This window comes from Rhineura floridana, chromosome 16, assembly GCF_030035675.1.
Source record: "Rhineura floridana isolate rRhiFlo1 chromosome 16, rRhiFlo1.hap2, whole genome shotgun sequence".
Taxonomy (NCBI): Eukaryota; Metazoa; Chordata; class Lepidosauria; order Squamata; family Rhineuridae; genus Rhineura; species Rhineura floridana.
Genome location: NC_084495.1, coordinates 27,615,008 through 27,631,226, shown reverse-complemented (window position 1 = coordinate 27,631,226; position 16,219 = coordinate 27,615,008). Strand labels below are relative to the sequence as shown.

At 43.7% G+C, this 16,219-nt stretch overlaps 1 protein-coding gene across 2 annotated transcripts in view; it reads left to right on the top strand.

Annotated features, from left to right (window-relative positions):
• GRIA3 (glutamate ionotropic receptor AMPA type subunit 3) overlaps window positions 1-16,219 on the top strand; it is a 236,851-nt gene that overhangs the window by 69,165 nt on the left and 151,467 nt on the right. The gene's annotated exons all lie outside the window — the stretch shown is intronic.

Genomic DNA, 16,219 nt, shown 5'->3' with positions numbered 1-16,219 from the left:
GCTGATGGGAATTTCAGTTCAGCAGCATCTGGAGGGCCAAAAGTTCCCCACCTCTGCTATAAGCAGTTTACATAATGTAGAATAGAAATGGCATATTTGGTTTCACGCTCAAATCATTTAATGGCCTAGCTAAGTGTTGGCAACTGGCATATCCCTAGCCAAATCTGGCCTGTGGAACTGCATTCTGGCCTTTCCAGTTGTTGCATCAACATGGCAATAAGCTACCTTGGAGGATGAAGGGTTTTCGGCCTTGGTCCTTTACTCAGTTCCCATAGTGGCCCTTTGGGGGGGGAAACCTAGTTGATAACCAAGATATTAAGCACAAGAAATGGTATAAATAAAATTGTATTAATTTTATTAAGTAATATTAGTGAGATGTAATAATAATAGCAATATTTTTTTTAAAAAAAGTGTGTGATTGTCCCATGATTTCTGCCCATCTCTGTGTTATGCTGAGCCCAGTTCTCACAAATAGCAAATGAGATAGCAAAGCTGTCTCTGGACTCTGCGACTTCAGGCTGCAGGTGTGTATGTGTGTGTGTGTATATATATGTGTAGGGAGTTCACTTAACTGAATGCTCCTCAGTATAAAAAGAATGACCTCAAAAATATTGATATTAATATTGATATTTTCCTCAAAATATTATATTAACATTGCTATTGGCCATCAAATAATCAATATTAATAATTGAGAGAATACATTTTTTAAAAAAAATCTATAAAAACAATATTTAAAAAAATATTAATATCAATACCTTTGCGGAGGTATTTCATTTTTTGTTGATGTATTGTTATGTTTTTTTGACTTTGTTTTGTTTGTCTTTTGAAAAATTTGAATAAAAATTATTAAAAAAAAAATACCTTTGCGGAGGGAAAAACTCAATTGTTTTTTATCGCAAATAGCAAACATTGATCCCTTATGAAGTGGTACTGGAAGGAAGTTCGACTGAGCGAAAATCGAACCGACACCGTAATGCGTATCCCATCCCTACTGTTGAGTTCTACAAATGCAACATTGTGGGATTGAGGAGGAGAGAGCTGACAGCCAGTGCCACCCTCCAGGCAGTTTGTTGAGGGCAGACTGTGGTTGGTGGAGCTGTACCCCATGTGACCTAGTAGATCATCCTCCACTTGTAGTGCTTTGCATTCAGAGAGTCCCAGGTTCAATCCCTGGCATCTCCAGTTAAGAGGCCCAAGTAGCAGGTGATGGGAAAGATCTGTGCCAGAGAGCATGAAAAATCACTGCCACAGTAGGCCAAACTAGATCCGCTTCAGCGGACAGTGTTCTGTCATCTAGAACTGTACCCTGTTCTTACTCAAGGAGGGAAGAAATCTTCCTCCATCTGACTTGTCTGTAAGAAACCCTTTGCTTAGTGGTGGCTGGTGCCCTGGTTAGGACTGGTAAGTTTTTCTCCCTCTCTCATAATACTAGAACTCGTGGACATTCAAAGAAGCTGAATGTTGGAAGATTCAGGACAGACAAAAGGAAGTACTTCTTTACACAGCGCATAGTTAAACTATGGCATTTGCTCCCACAAGACGCAGTAATTGCCACCAGCTTGGATGGCTTTAAAAGAAGATTAGACAAATTCATGGAGGACAGGGCTATCAATGGCTACTAGCCATGGTGGCTGTGCTCTGCCACCCTAGTCAGAGGCAGCATGCTTCTGAAAACCAGTTGCTGGAAGCCTCAGGAGGGGAGGCTTCCCCCAGGCACCTGGTTGGCCACTGTGAGAACAGGATGCTGGACTAGATGGGCCACTGGCCTGATCCAGCAGGCTCTTCTTATGTTCTTATGTTCTTATGACTCAAAGCAGGAAGCTCAACACTAGGGGGAGCCAGAGAATGAGAGGCAGAGCCTAGTTTTGCTTGCATCCTCCTCCCAGCTAATTTTTATTAAGATAAAGGAGAAGGCGGATGGGGCAGCCTCCAGTGCTTTTGCTACTAAGGAATGGTGGAGGAGAGCTAAATACAGTTTTCTTCATTCTTGTTCCACGGTTGATGAATGACCAAAGAATGATACAATGAACCACCCCCAACTTGCATGCTATAGCTTTTGTAGAAGACACAGTGGGCCATAGGTCAGTGACTGACCATATGCTTTGCATTCAGAGTGTCCCAGGTCCAATCTTTGGCATCTCCAGTTAAAAGGTTCAGGGAGCAGGTAGTGGAAAATGGCATTTGCCAGAGACTTTGGAGAGGCAGTGTGAGTCAGGGCTAGGCTAAGTGGACATATAGCCTTGTCTGGTGTAAAAAGCCCTGTGTTCCACACGTTCAGGTCCAGACATATGTCACAGCATAGATGAGTCTCTGGTGTTGGTACCCAGGTTCTTCTGCTAGTGATTCTTCTGACAACCTATCCAGGATAATCCATCCAAGAAATCTCAGACCCCATAGAATGTGCCAGGCATAGTATAAGAAGGCAAATTTCCAGACTTTAAGCATGGGTGTAGCAGCTCAGACCTTTTAGATGAGGAATCTAACCTAGCCAATCTAAAGCTCTTGGCTCTATAAGAGGGATTTGAGAACACAGGGGTCACAGTTTAAGACCGCTGAAGTGCTGCTCTGCACAGTCCAAGCCACAATCTTTTTTTTTCTTAATTAAGAAATCATGTAAATTTGTGGCTCTGGCAGCCACTGAGCAATGTCTGAGGCTATAAGGGGTAAAGCTTTGGACCTTTCTTGGATCAGTATCTGTCTTCCCTGAGAGCTTTCCTAGAGCCAGATGTTTGCTATCTGCTTCCTATCATTGGACAACTCCTGCTGAAGGTCCATCCCTTCTGGCTGACATGCCCATGAACTAGGGATGTGCTATAATTCCGCCCAATTTGGATTTAGTACCAAATTATTCATCAGTTCACTTATTCTTGATGCAGTGGATTTCCACGGCTATTTTTGAAAATGGACTTTTTCTAAAAAAAATAATTCACCTCTAAAACATTGATTGTAAGAATGATAATTTATCTGTATTTCCTTTTAAAATATTTACATTTCCTTCCAAATATTGATATTTTTAAACGAGGTATTTCCTTTAAAAATATCATTATTAGTATTGATATGGAACTGTAAAAGCAAAAAAACAACAACTATGTATCAGTAAAAGCAGCAGCTGACAGATACAGAACAAACTCGAATCGATGTCAGCCTGTTAGGTTGATGGAATGCTTTCAAACCAGCACAAACCAATGGATCCCATCCCTACCATGGACTCATAGCTGGGCTGAACAGGACATTCAAATGCAAGTATGTCTCCACGGTCTATGCAGGACTCCTAATCCAGATAAGGAATCTGCATATGGAAACCTCCATATGTGGATCTCTCTTCCAAGGTCAGATCATCAGTGAGCTTTTAATGCAGCGTTTGCCAACCTGGTGTCCTTCAGATAACTCATAGATTTATTTATTTATTTAATTAAATTTTTATACCGCCCCATAGCCGAAGCTCTCTGGGTGGTGTACATCAAGATAAAAAACATTTCATATACAATTTAAAACCACATGATCAACATGATCAACAATAAGGACATACAACAACGACTAAAAAGTTAAAACATAATTAAATCCATACTGAAATGCCAATAAATAGACAATACAAAATACCAAAATACAAAGTGTTTCAATACAAAACTAAGATACTAACATACTAAGATGTTAGGATGTTAAAAAGCCTGGGAAAAGAGGAAGGTTTTCATCTGGCGCCAAAAAGATAGTAGCGTAGGCGCCAGGCGTACCTCATCAGGAAGGGTGTTCCAAAGTTCGGGGGCCACTACCGAGAAGGCCCTCTTTCTTGTAGTCGCCTTCCGGGCATCTCTCTGAGTAGGCACCCGGAGGAGGACCTTCGATGTTGAGCGCAGTGTACGGGTAGGTTCGTATCGGGAGAGACGTTTCATCAGGTATTGCGGGCCCGTGCAGATAACTCCTGGTTGGGAGTTGTAGTCCAAAACACATTGGTGGAAGGCTGTTCTAAGGCCACATGAAAGCCAAGAATATTTTCTAGTTGTTTGTTTTTATTTTCCATCCGTTTTTTTGTAACGTATTCCCAAATGGCTGGTTTTTAGGGGAGACTGCCTGGAAGTTGCAAATGGATATGGATCTATCTTGTTTTGAGCAAGTGCATTACCTTTTGGAGCGACAAACTCCTAAATTCCATCTTCTTGAAAGTTGTAATTGTATTTGACAGCTTCTGAAACATTTGGCAGTTTGGGTAGCCTGCTTAATCTATTGTGATGGGTCTTCAAATAAGGAAAACTGGAGCCTTCCTGGTGATAGTGGTGAATGATTGCTTGAATCAGATTGTGCAACGAAAGACCTCACATTATCACTGCCAAGATCCTATTGAAAATGGGGGGGATGAGAATCTGGAACTGTCATACTTTTTAATAATATGCACTGTGAATTCTTTGCTGCTTCAGGACATGACTGGGAGACAGCAAGGAGCAATTTTCTGTCGGTTTTTGAAATACGCTATCATTTAAATACTGTGTGGGGAGGGTGAAACATTATTAGCTTACTAGTCTGTTAGAATTGGGCAATCAGTGAGAAATCATAAGCTGTTAAGCCATTTCTCCCTGGTTTGAATATTTCGTTACTGGAGAAATTATGTCTCCAAGCATTTTAAAACAACAAGAATAGTTTGGATGCTGCTGAACGATGGCATGCATTAAATTCTGCATTTACCGTTGCTTTTTTCCAAATTGGAATATGCCCAAATGCTTTGTGTGTGTGTGTGCATGTGTGGTATATTATACTGTAAGCTCCTTGGAGGGCAGGGACCTACCTTGCTCATGTTGCTCTGTATAGAGCTATGGCACTATAATCTAAGTCCCTAACACTGTGTCACCCTTCAGAGTGATCGAGAAATGAAAAGACAAGATGTGGCTACGCAGTCTTGATTTTATCATGGCTACGGTTGCTGAGGGTGGGGGGCAAGCTGCCCTAATGGGACCCCTGAGTCCATTCCACATGGGTTGGATCTAGGCTTAGTTACACCTAGAGCTGACTCGTTGCAATCAATGGGATTTAAAAATGAGCGATGATTTCAGTGGGTCTTCTCTAAGCCTCACTAGGTCTGGATCCAACTCTTTGCTTTGCCCGGTAAGTGAATACCAACTATCCATTCTTAAAGGGTAAACACAGCATTGCATTAAGAAGACAAGAAGATCTCTGCTTCAGCAATATCTCCTGCAAGTGGTATTCAATGGTGTATTACAGGGACGGAGAACCTCGGCCCCAGAGGCTAAATGCAACACTTCAGATGTCTCCATCTGGACCTTGGGACTCTACCCAAGTCCCAATCCCTCCCTAACCTCACCCCTTCTCCCCAGGCCCAACCCTCACCAATCCTGCTTTGCACCTTCCTTGAGTGTTTCTGCCTGCCTAGAATGTTTCTTTGAGCTCTGATAATGTTTCTTGGTTGCCTGGCTAGAGAATAAAGAAGGATCTGTGAGTAGAACCGCATTTGTTGCTCTACTCTGGCTCCACCCACCAGTGTCAGGTGGGCCCTCCCAGGATGTCTGGAAGGGAATGTGGCCCTCGGACTTTAAAGAAGTTGCCCATTCCTGCAATGTTGGCCTTGAAGATGGTGGTTCCACCAGGCTATCATGGCTAAAAACGTTAGATAGGTTTGTCCTCCTTGAGTTTGTCCAGGCACTATATAAAGCTACCTAAGCCAGTTATCACTACCCTACTTTGTGGCCATGAATTCCATAAATGTGCATTCTGTGAAGTACTAATGACTATGGTAGGGAGAGGGGCCATGGGGTTCAGTAGGGATGACTGCAGTGGAGGCTGGTGGCTCTGATGTCAGTGGGGCAGTGAATCTGCTCTGGGTTGTAGTCCGAACTTTCAAGGTGCTGTCCAAAGTGCTGAAACACATTTCCAAAAGAGGTTTGGCACCTTGGACAGCTCTTTGAAAGTTAGGACTGAGACCTGGAGCGAGATTCACTGCCCACTGGCATTGGAGCCACCAGTCTCCTCTGGATGACAGAATGGGTGGAGAGGGTTGTGGGGGTGAACAGAAGGACTGAAAAAGGATCAGTGAAGGGAATGGTGTGCTCCTGACCAAGAAATGACTTTTGCTAGTCTGTATATGTAAAAGCCAACTCCTAAACAGGTTGTGTGTGTGTGTGTGTGTGTGTGTGTGTGAGAGAGAGAGAGAGAGAGAGAGAGAGACAGACAGACAGACAGACAGACAGACAGACAGAGAGAGAGAGAGAGAGAGAGAGATGGTACCTCAATGTTAAGTGCAATGCTTTGCATGTAGAAGGCTCCAGGTCCAGTCCCTGACATTTCCAGTTAAAAGTGGATCAAGTAGCAGGTGAGGGGAATTATTGGAGCTTGGTATATATTGCAGAGCTGTCTGGTTAAGACTGGTGGTTGAAAGCATAAGGAAACTTCATGTTTATTACTCCTCAGAAAATAAAGCCATTCTGAGTACAGGCATACATGTGCCCCATTAGGGAGTCCAGTCCAAGTCCAGTTTATCTTTAAGGGTGAACCGGGGCCTTGACGTTTCCTATAATCAGTGAGCACCTGGACAGAAGATTGAGCAGTCACACGGGACCCTTGGCCACAGTCTTCTTCACTGTTAAAATATTTTTTCCTATTTAAACTATACTAATTCTTCCTTCATTTGCATCTATACATAGAAATTAGCATATGGGAATTTAATGCAAATTTGGGTCCTCTTTTGTCCTTTTAGGGGCTTATTGAATAAGGAATCACTGACTCTTCAGAGCATACAATTCTGGACTACATGGACATATAGGTTCTTCTAAGACAGCTTCCCATTTGTAAAGACCAAGTTGTAAAGATCTGCAAGGGAAGGGCCTTAACTCAATAGTACAGCACCTGCTTTGTATGCAGAAGGTTCTAGGTCCCACCCTTGGCATGTCTAGCTAGAGCTAACCATGTCCCCTATCTTCTGCCAATCAATGTAAACAACACTGAGCTAGATGGATCAATGATCTGACTCCTGTGCACTCACCCTGCAATATTTTGTTGCAGGACCCCACTTCTGTAGTCTGGACACCAAGGGCTGAAGAGCAGGCAGCAAGAAATTGCCAAGATGCCACTGGTAGATATGGCATGCTTGACTGGACCGATCTTGGTCTGACCTCATAACTGATTCTTCTAAGGCTCTTCTAAGACAGCTTCCGACATGTGAAGACGAAGCTGTGAAGTCTACAAAGGAAGAGCCTTTGCTCAGTGGCAAAGCATCTGCTTTGCATGCAGAATGTCCTAAGTTCAATCCCATGACATGTCCAGTTAGAGCTGGGAATGCCCCCCTTCTGAAATCTTGAAGAGCCACTGCCAGTCAGTGTAGGCAATTCTGAGCTAGATGGGATGATGGTCTGACTCCATATAAGGCAGCCTGATATGTTCCCGTTCTAGTGTCCTGACTTTAGCTGAGAGTAATGGTCAGCTGAGAACAAATGAAGATGCAATCATGTTATCCACATTCTCTTTATTGAGAATTACATGTTGAGTAATATTGTCTCCATTTGGTACAGAATCAGGACTTGGATGCCTGACCTTGACTCTACAACAGGGGTACAGCTAAGAGGGATGTAGGAATTCAAAAGTTGTTAGCAATGATTGTTTTCTTCCTCTGCCACTAAGTAGACTGCAGTGTAAAACACATGGTGGGAAATCTATTAATTTGATATATAGAACAGCCGTGTCGAGAGCCATGTTTAAATGCAATAACAAAATTACCGGTTTCTTTCATAGTTCTTTGAGGACTGCTAAGTCAATGTTTATCCTAAGCAAGGATGGGGAGTTAGCATTGCTTTCATAATCCTCTCTCATTCACAGATAAGACACTAAACTTCCTAGTTTTGTAGCCAAAGAATGTTTTGCCATTATAGAATAGAACACCCCTACAGAGACAAGGAAATACCATGCACTGAAAAAAAAATTGTTGAAAGTCTAAAGCTGGCATTTCCCCCACCCACCCACCTTTTAGCATATGTTGTGATTAGTTTTAGCCAACGTTAAAAATATCTATTTATTTATATGCTTACTTGGAATATATATAAACCACTTAACATCACAAAAGAACATAGTACTACACAACAATAAAAATACGAGTGAAAACAGATAAAACAGGCTTAGAAGAAGAAACTGGATACAGCGCTCAAGCCAACTCAACCTTCTAGGAAAGCCTATCAAAATAAACTCTAGCATCTGACAAAATGTGTACAGTGTCAGAGCTGGTCTAACTTTAGTGGGCAGTATGTTTCACGAGGCAGGTACTGTTGCGCTGAAACATCATCCAAAGAAGTTAATTTTTGGAAGGTTCAGGACAAACAAATTACTTCTTCATGCAGCACATAGTTAAACTGTGGGATTTGCTCCCACAGGAGGCAGTAGTGGCCATCACCTAGTATGGCTTTAAAAGAGGATTAGACAAATGGAGGATAAGACTATCAGTGGCTACCAGCCATGATGGCTATGTTCTGCTTCCATGGTCAGAGGCAGCATGCTTCTGAATACCAGTTGCTGGAAACCACAGAAGGGGAGAGTGCGGTTGTGCTCAAGTTCTACTTGCAGGCTTCCCATAGGCGTCTGGTTGGCAACTGTGAGGACAGGATGTTGGACTAGATGGGCCATTGGCCTGATCTAGCAGGCTGGTCTTATGTTCATATCTAGACTAAGCTACTGTAGAACAAATCTCCAGAGCAAGGAGAGTTCCCATAGATGCTTGCAGCAGATAGGCAAGTATATCCAGGGTCAGGCAATTCATCAGATAGCCTGATCATAAGGGATTTTTTTAGAGCTTCATACACTAAAGAGTAAAACCTTAAATTTGGCCCAGTAGCATACTGGCAGCCAGTGCTCAGGGATGGCAGCAGAGGGCAGAGGGTTCTTGGCAGTGATGACACGACTGCCGCAAGCAGGGGCTTAAATAGGTCCAGCCATATCAGTGTTTTAGCAAGCTATGCTCGCATGCCTACTATCATCCAAAATGGCAGCAGGGGCATGTTGACACCCCTATCACCACTAGCAGCTCACTGAGATGGAAATGCTGCATTGTGGCAAATGGTGTGGCCAGTCTGTGCTGGTAGCGGGGGGGTGTGCCTGGGACAGTGGTGCACGCTCCGCAACCTGATGCTAGCACAGATCATGGAGTGAGAGCTACACCCACCCAGCCCCAGCAGCAGAGGCGCCTGTCAGCCACAGGGGCCCTCAGTCAGTGCCCAACTTCACCACCCACTGGCGCCAGGCCTGCAGTTCCACAGCATTCTTCTCCAGCATTTTGCAGCTTCCTTGGCTACCTCTGCTTCCTGATCTAACAGTGCCCCATGGAAGGAGCTTTCCCTTGATGTCTTCCCCTGGGCATTAATTGAAGCATGTCAAGCCAGGAAGTCAACAGAGTGCAGACCATTCTGTAGTGAGTCGATTGTTGAATGAGATAAGCAACACAAACAGGGCCGGCTCCAGGCATGTGGGGACCCTTGGGCATCAGCTTGCCCTGGCCCCCCGGTGGGTGGGTGGGTGTGCGTGCATGCGTGTGTGCGTGCGTGCATGTATGTGCACACGTGGCCCCCCGCACGGCCCCCCCACGGCCCCCTACCTGTCTAGTCTTTACCATTGCCTTTAATGAAGATGGCAGCCGTGGTTTCCCTAAGAGGAATGAAGCCTCCGCCGCCATCTTTGTTGATGGTACACATGCGTGCTATCCGCTCACATCTCTGTCATCAATTAAGATGGCGGCAGTGGCTTCAGTACCTTAGGGAAGCTGCAGCCACCATCTTCATTAAGGGCAATGCTAAAAAGCCGGATGACAGGTAAGTGGGGGATGTGGGGGGCGTGGATCGCAGAAGGGGAGCAGAGGGCCCCTCAGGGGCTCCTGTAGCTCCGGGGCCCTCAGGCCAGTGCCCAACCTGGCTGCCCTTTAGAACCGGCCCTGAGCACAAAATCCCTGCACCCATCAGAAGTTCACTGAAATTTTATCACCCCTGTGATAATTCAGTTTCTTTTCTTATTAATCCCTGGGAAATGGTTGGGGAGGGGGAGAGCAAGATAAAAAATTTGGCACAGTGCTAGCCTAGATAAATATTGCAATACACATCTCAGTGCTTCTGCAGCAGTGACCAGAAAGCTCCCAGTTTAAGCCAAGTAGGTTGCATTTCATTTGGTGGGTCACAGATTGTGCAGGCCTAGTCTGCTTCACCTGTCTAGCAGGCACACCTTGAGCATGAGACAAACATTGCGAGTTATGTTGGTGTGAGTGATGGATAGGTTGCTAAGAGTTGAGAACTTGAGCTCAGCGCAATAAACTGGGGAAAAGGCTATGAAGAATATCCTTGGGGAAACAATGCATAACAACCTCCAAACCTTTCCATTCACTGATGAAGATTAATCAGGAAAGCAAATGGGGACTTCAAGTAAGTCCTACTCAGAGCAGACCCAATGAAATGAGTGAACCTAAGTCATGTCTAGTTACACCAGTGGGTCTACTCTGAGTAGGACTAGCATGGAATTCTTGGGAGCATAAAGCAAGGCAGCACCGAATGCGAACTCTGCAAGGGAAGGGAAGACCAGTTGGGAATCAGAGCCATGCAGCGTTTATAAGGAGGCTCTTGTTTTAATACATCCTATTTAAATATTAATCAGATCATAAATATGCATGCTTGAGCTACTCTCACAGAACAGGATAAAGCATGTTTAATTTTCGTAGTATGTGTAGCTATGTAAATAATTTAAGTAAATGATGCTTTGTTCGCTGTGAATTTTTGAAATGCATCTCTGGACCAATTCTAGCAACAAACTCACATGCATACAATATGAGCTGTCGTTCTCATTTACTTGTTTCTTCCCCTCTCCTCCCCTCATCAGCACCATTTAGGGAGATTTGGTATGTCTCTGTAGTAAACACATAACCTTTTGCTCACCTTGATTGATTTTACCATCAGCTCCCAAAGCCTGTGCAAGGGCACTGGCAGGGAGAACACAAGCCTCTCAACTTGTTGGTTTTGAAACACCCGAAGGGATAGACGTATTTATGATACGTTGAGCAAGTGTGGTGCAGACTGAGAGTCCTGGTTTCAAATTCCTGCTCGACCAAGAAGCTCGCTGGGTGACCTCGGGCCAGTCACTGTCTCTCAGCCTAACCTACCTCACAGGGATGTTGTGAGGATAAAATCAGGAGGGGGAGAACCATGTTTGTATGCCACCATGAGCTCCTTGGAGGAAAGGTGGGATATAAATGGAATAATAATAACAGCAACACAGCTGGTATAGCACAGTGGGGAGGAGAGCCTGGCTGTGAGCCCAGAGGCTGTGAGTTCAAATCCCCGCTCGTGTCTCTTGGGTGTCAAGGGCCAGCTAAAGATCACCCCCACAGTGAGTGGCTCAGGGGTTATGTGCCCTGCCACCTGTGCAGCCGTGGGCAAGTGGCATAGTCGAAGGAGCCCAGTTGCCCCCCAGCTGGCAGTTGCGGACAAGGAAGGAGCTGGTTTGTGCAGCTGTGGCAAGCTGAGCAGGCCATAGCCAGCTGGGGAGGACTAGCCGCAGAGGGAGGCAATGGTAAACCCCTTCTGAATATCTCTTACCATGCAAACCCTATTCATAGGGTCACCATAAGTTGGGATCGACTTGAAGGCAGTCCGTTTCCATTCATTTTCAATAACAGGAACAATAAAAATACGTATATCTCCTGCTTTCCTTGTGGGCAAATCAATGCGGTTCATAGTTACAGCAGACAAGTTAAAAGCATCCAAGCTGCCAAAATAACAATACCAAAAATATAACCTCAGATAACAAGTTAATTGGGAAAAGAAAGGAAAGATAAAAACTGGGGGCCTAAACCAGATAGAGAGACTGGGGGGCTGCATTAGCCCCCCTCCGGGCCTGAGGTTCCCCACCACTTTAGAAGATACCCCCCCCATCATTTGTAAAATTCTGTGTAAACACCACCAAGTAAGTATTCTACTCGATTTCTCATTCAGATTCACGCTTAGCAGCTTCACTGTTGAGGCCGTAGAGAAAGCGTATTTTAAGGCCTCTCTGAGACTGCCATTCATAAACACCATCAAATAGGCTGGGATTCCCATGAAACTGTTCTTGAGACCCTCCTATTCTTCACCCATTAAAAAATAACCAAGTGGGGATGGATTTGTAGGGCTGCTGTGTATAAACATTTTTGCAGCTGCTGCTTTTCATATATCAAGGCAAAGGAAGAACAGATAAAACTGCAGGTGCTTCATTTAGTATTGCCAAGTGTAAGACTTACTACCGTAAAGATGGAACAGGCAGGGACTGATTAATTCTGCCGTTCTTTCTATTATTTAGATGCCTAGAGCAATATCTTGTATCCAAAATGCACATCTGACATTAATCATAGCAGGAGTCCCAGTTGACTTCCGCAGAGCTACTTATGTACTTAAATTTTTAGAAAAGGATTTCTCGTTTGTAACAGCTCTTCAATCAAATATTTGCTGTTTTAACATTCTAAGAATTACTCATGAGGCCGGACCAAGGTCTGTCTGATCCAGCAAGCCATATCTACCAAGGTATCTTGGCCATTTCCTGCTGCCTGCTGTCCAGTCCTTGGTGTTCAGACTATAGAAGTGGGGCCCTGCAACAAGATGTTGCACTGTGAGTGCACCGGAACATAGGACGCTGCCTCATACAGAGCCATCTAGTTCAGTATTGTCTACACTGATCAGCAGAAGCTATCCAGGGTTTCCAGCAGGGGACATTGCCAGCCATAGCTAGACATGCCAAGGACCTTCTACGTGCAAAAGCAGGTGCTATACCACTGGGCTAAGGCCCTTCCCTTGTAGATCTTCTCAGCTTGGTCTTCACATATGGGAAGCTGTCTTAGATAAGAATTACTTATTAAGAATTTTGGTTTACTGCTGATTTTAATTGTCTTTTAAATCTTTTAATTGTTTATTTTTAACTGTTTTCTTGATATTGTTAATGTTTCTTGTAAATCACTTGGACGTTTTTACAATCAAGCAGTATATAAATTTTGTTAAAGGAATAGGTGGAGGATAGCTCTTATTTATTTATCTAAACCATGCTCAAGAAAAATCCCTGACTCTCCCCAGTTTATCTAGATGGCCATGTGGTATGGTTTTGCATCAAGTTCAGATGCCCTAGCCTCAGAAGCCTGGAGCTTTATATAAGGAATATTCACTGTCTACACAGACTAGCGGGGCTCTCTGGGGTTGTTTCACGCAGGGGTCTTTCACTCGCAGCCCTACCTGGAGACAACAGGGATTGAACCTGGGACCTTTTGCATGCAAAGCATTTACCACAGAGCCATGCCCCTTCCCACAGGAGAAGGAGCTACAGACACGTCATGTGAACTTCACCTCTTTGATACTGCAATCTCTGGCTTGGCGCAAGGATGCTGATCATTCCTTGTTCTCAGCCATAGCGTGCATTAGCATTATGCTTTTTCTGATGTGTACTTCTCAACATTCACACAATGGAATCGACTGCTTTCTCTTACCTGTTCAATTATCCATGTCATGTTTTCTGGGAAAGCGTTAATTCTCTTAGTGGAGCATAATGATGACTCAGATGTTTTATAAGGAAGAAAAAGGGCTGGGGGGAGGATGAGAGAGAGAGAGAGAGAGAAATACAAACATGACAAACTGCTCATCTGGAGAATGAAATGAGCTCGTTTTGAATTAATTTTAAAGCAATTTGTAAAGTGTTTTCTTTTTACAAAGATGGATTTTGTTTGGCATTCCAATGAGACACTTAAAATCTTATTCATTCCCCCCCCCCAATGTATTCTTGCTTCTAGGGAGTTGCAGCTTAATTTCTTAGGAAATGTGGTGAATAGATGATACTGTATTCTTGAGGAAATTCTCCTCGTAATGTGATTATGCGGCAGTTGGGGAAGAACATGTATCTGAAAGATTTCTGTCTGAAATCCTGGAGAGCAGCTGCCAGTCAGTGTAGGCAATACTGAGCTAGATGGACCAATGGTCTGATTCAGTATATGGCTACTCCCTGTGTTCCTATTCAGCAGAATCAGATGTTATCTCTAAATACTCAGTGATAAGAATCAGCAATGAGGGAGGGATAAAGCCCTCATGTCCTGTGTATGGACTTCCCATGCAACCCCTCCCGACCTGTAGTCTGGAGAGGACAAGTCTAGGACAGGGGTAGGCAATGTAGTGATCTCCAACTGTTGTGGATTTCAACATCCACCATCTTTTTGCCTTTGGCATGCCTTTGGCCATCTTGAGCACTCAGTGTTTCATGATTTATTAAAAGAATAGTCTTGTCTTTCAAGGACATGTGTCTTCACAGGACAATGTTGAAGAACAGGAATATGAGATATATTGATATTTTTTAAAATCCACCAGTGCATGTAAATAAGCAGTAGAGACATTAGTAAGGTAATGCAATTAATAAAAAGCTAATTGAAATCAAACATCTTGAGTGCTACATATATTTCATGAATAATATGGAGCCACCACTGAAAAAGCTGTGCCCCGATACCTATCAGCTTAACTTCCCTTATCAATGGGCTAGAGAGCAGGGCATCTGAAGCCAATGGAAAAGCTCAGGCAGGGTCATATATGCACACCAGTCCTTCAGTCCCAAACCATTCAGAGCTTTAAAGGTCAAAATGACCACTATACATTTATGAACTGAGCCCTGAACTGTGTTGGCTTGAAAGTATAGTAAGGACATCATGTATTAAGGCTAACTGACATAGTGCCCTCCAGATGTTTATTTGGTTGGTTGTTAGATTTATATCCCACCCTTTCTCCCAGTAGGAGCTCAGGGCATTGATGGACTCCAAATCCTATCAGCTTTAACCAGCATGGTCAATGGCCAGGAATAATGGGAGATGGAGTCCAGCATCATCTGGAGGACACCAGATAGGCTGCCGCTGTCATATCTACTAAAAGCAAACTCATTTCTCCTGAGTGTGGATCCTTAGGTACCCAAAATTACACCAACCACATACAAGTGGATGGTTTGGGGGAACTCCAGCATTTGCAGAAGTACAAAAATATTTAGATTTTTGGAGGGGAACAAAAACAGCCCAGTTAAGCAACACCAGTTGGCTGTTGGAACAGGGGTGGAAAATGAGGGGGTAGGGGGAAAACAGAATGCAGCATCGTGAAAGACGACATGGCTGACTGGCTTGGCCTCTGAACAGGAGCACTCCATAGCATAGTATTTTGTTGCAGGTTCACTTGTTTGAAAGGGGATCTTAGCTTTAGGATTGCATTAGTCCTTTCTGCATGTTCCCAGGAATCAGCTCCAAATCAAGGCTTAATGATATTGAAAAAAGAAGTGAAGAAGTCTGGACTGGATGCTATACAAAGATCACAGCACAAGGTCTATGCTGTTTGTGCTGAAGGAGATAATATGAATGTGTGTGTGTGTGTAAAAAACTGAATTTCAATACAAAAGATGTAAAAATTAGGGATGTATAAAGACATTGTTTTCCATTCTTCCCCATATCCGTCACATGTAACATTGTTTCTGTTCAGCTGCAGTTTGGGTCCTGCAAAAACATTATTCAGCTTGCTGTTTGCTGTGGATATAGTTAATAATGTAAATAATGTATTATTGTTTGCGATTTCACACCACTCCTTCAGTGGGGGCAATCAATAATGTATTGTTTACATACTGGAAAAAAATGACAACAGTGAATTGCAGATTGTGGAAAAAATGACAGTGAATGCTGACTGTATTCACTTGCCTGATTTTTGTTTCAGCTTGCAGACACACTAACTGATGGATTTTCTGCTATTGTTTTCCATTTTGCTGGAAAAACTCAAGCTAGTCTATTTCGTGGGCAAAGAAATCAGGCAAGCCATTTTGATTAATATTGTCTGGGGCAGACACTTTTCTGAGCAACTTCAGCAACTTCTAGCCTGAACCAGCCCAAAGTCTTCCAAACACAGTGTGAGAGGTCATCCCAAGCCCCCAAAGCCCAGATTGGCCTTTGGAAACTTGTTGCAAGCATCTCTTGTTTGTCTCAGAGTGTAGCGTAGCCCAGGAACCACAGCTGTAATTAATGAAAACATAAACTGCAGCTCTGTTTTCTGAGTCCCAGAGGGAGCATACTTTATTAGAATCATAAATTTGAGTTTAGCTGCCAGGACTGCAGCTGCGGTACTCGGATGAAAAAGAGATCCTCTTGGGAAGGTTAAAGGAGTCCCAAGCACCAGTTGTTAGGGATTCTGCAGGAGGCTTGCAACTGTATGTCACAAAAGCGTTCACATAT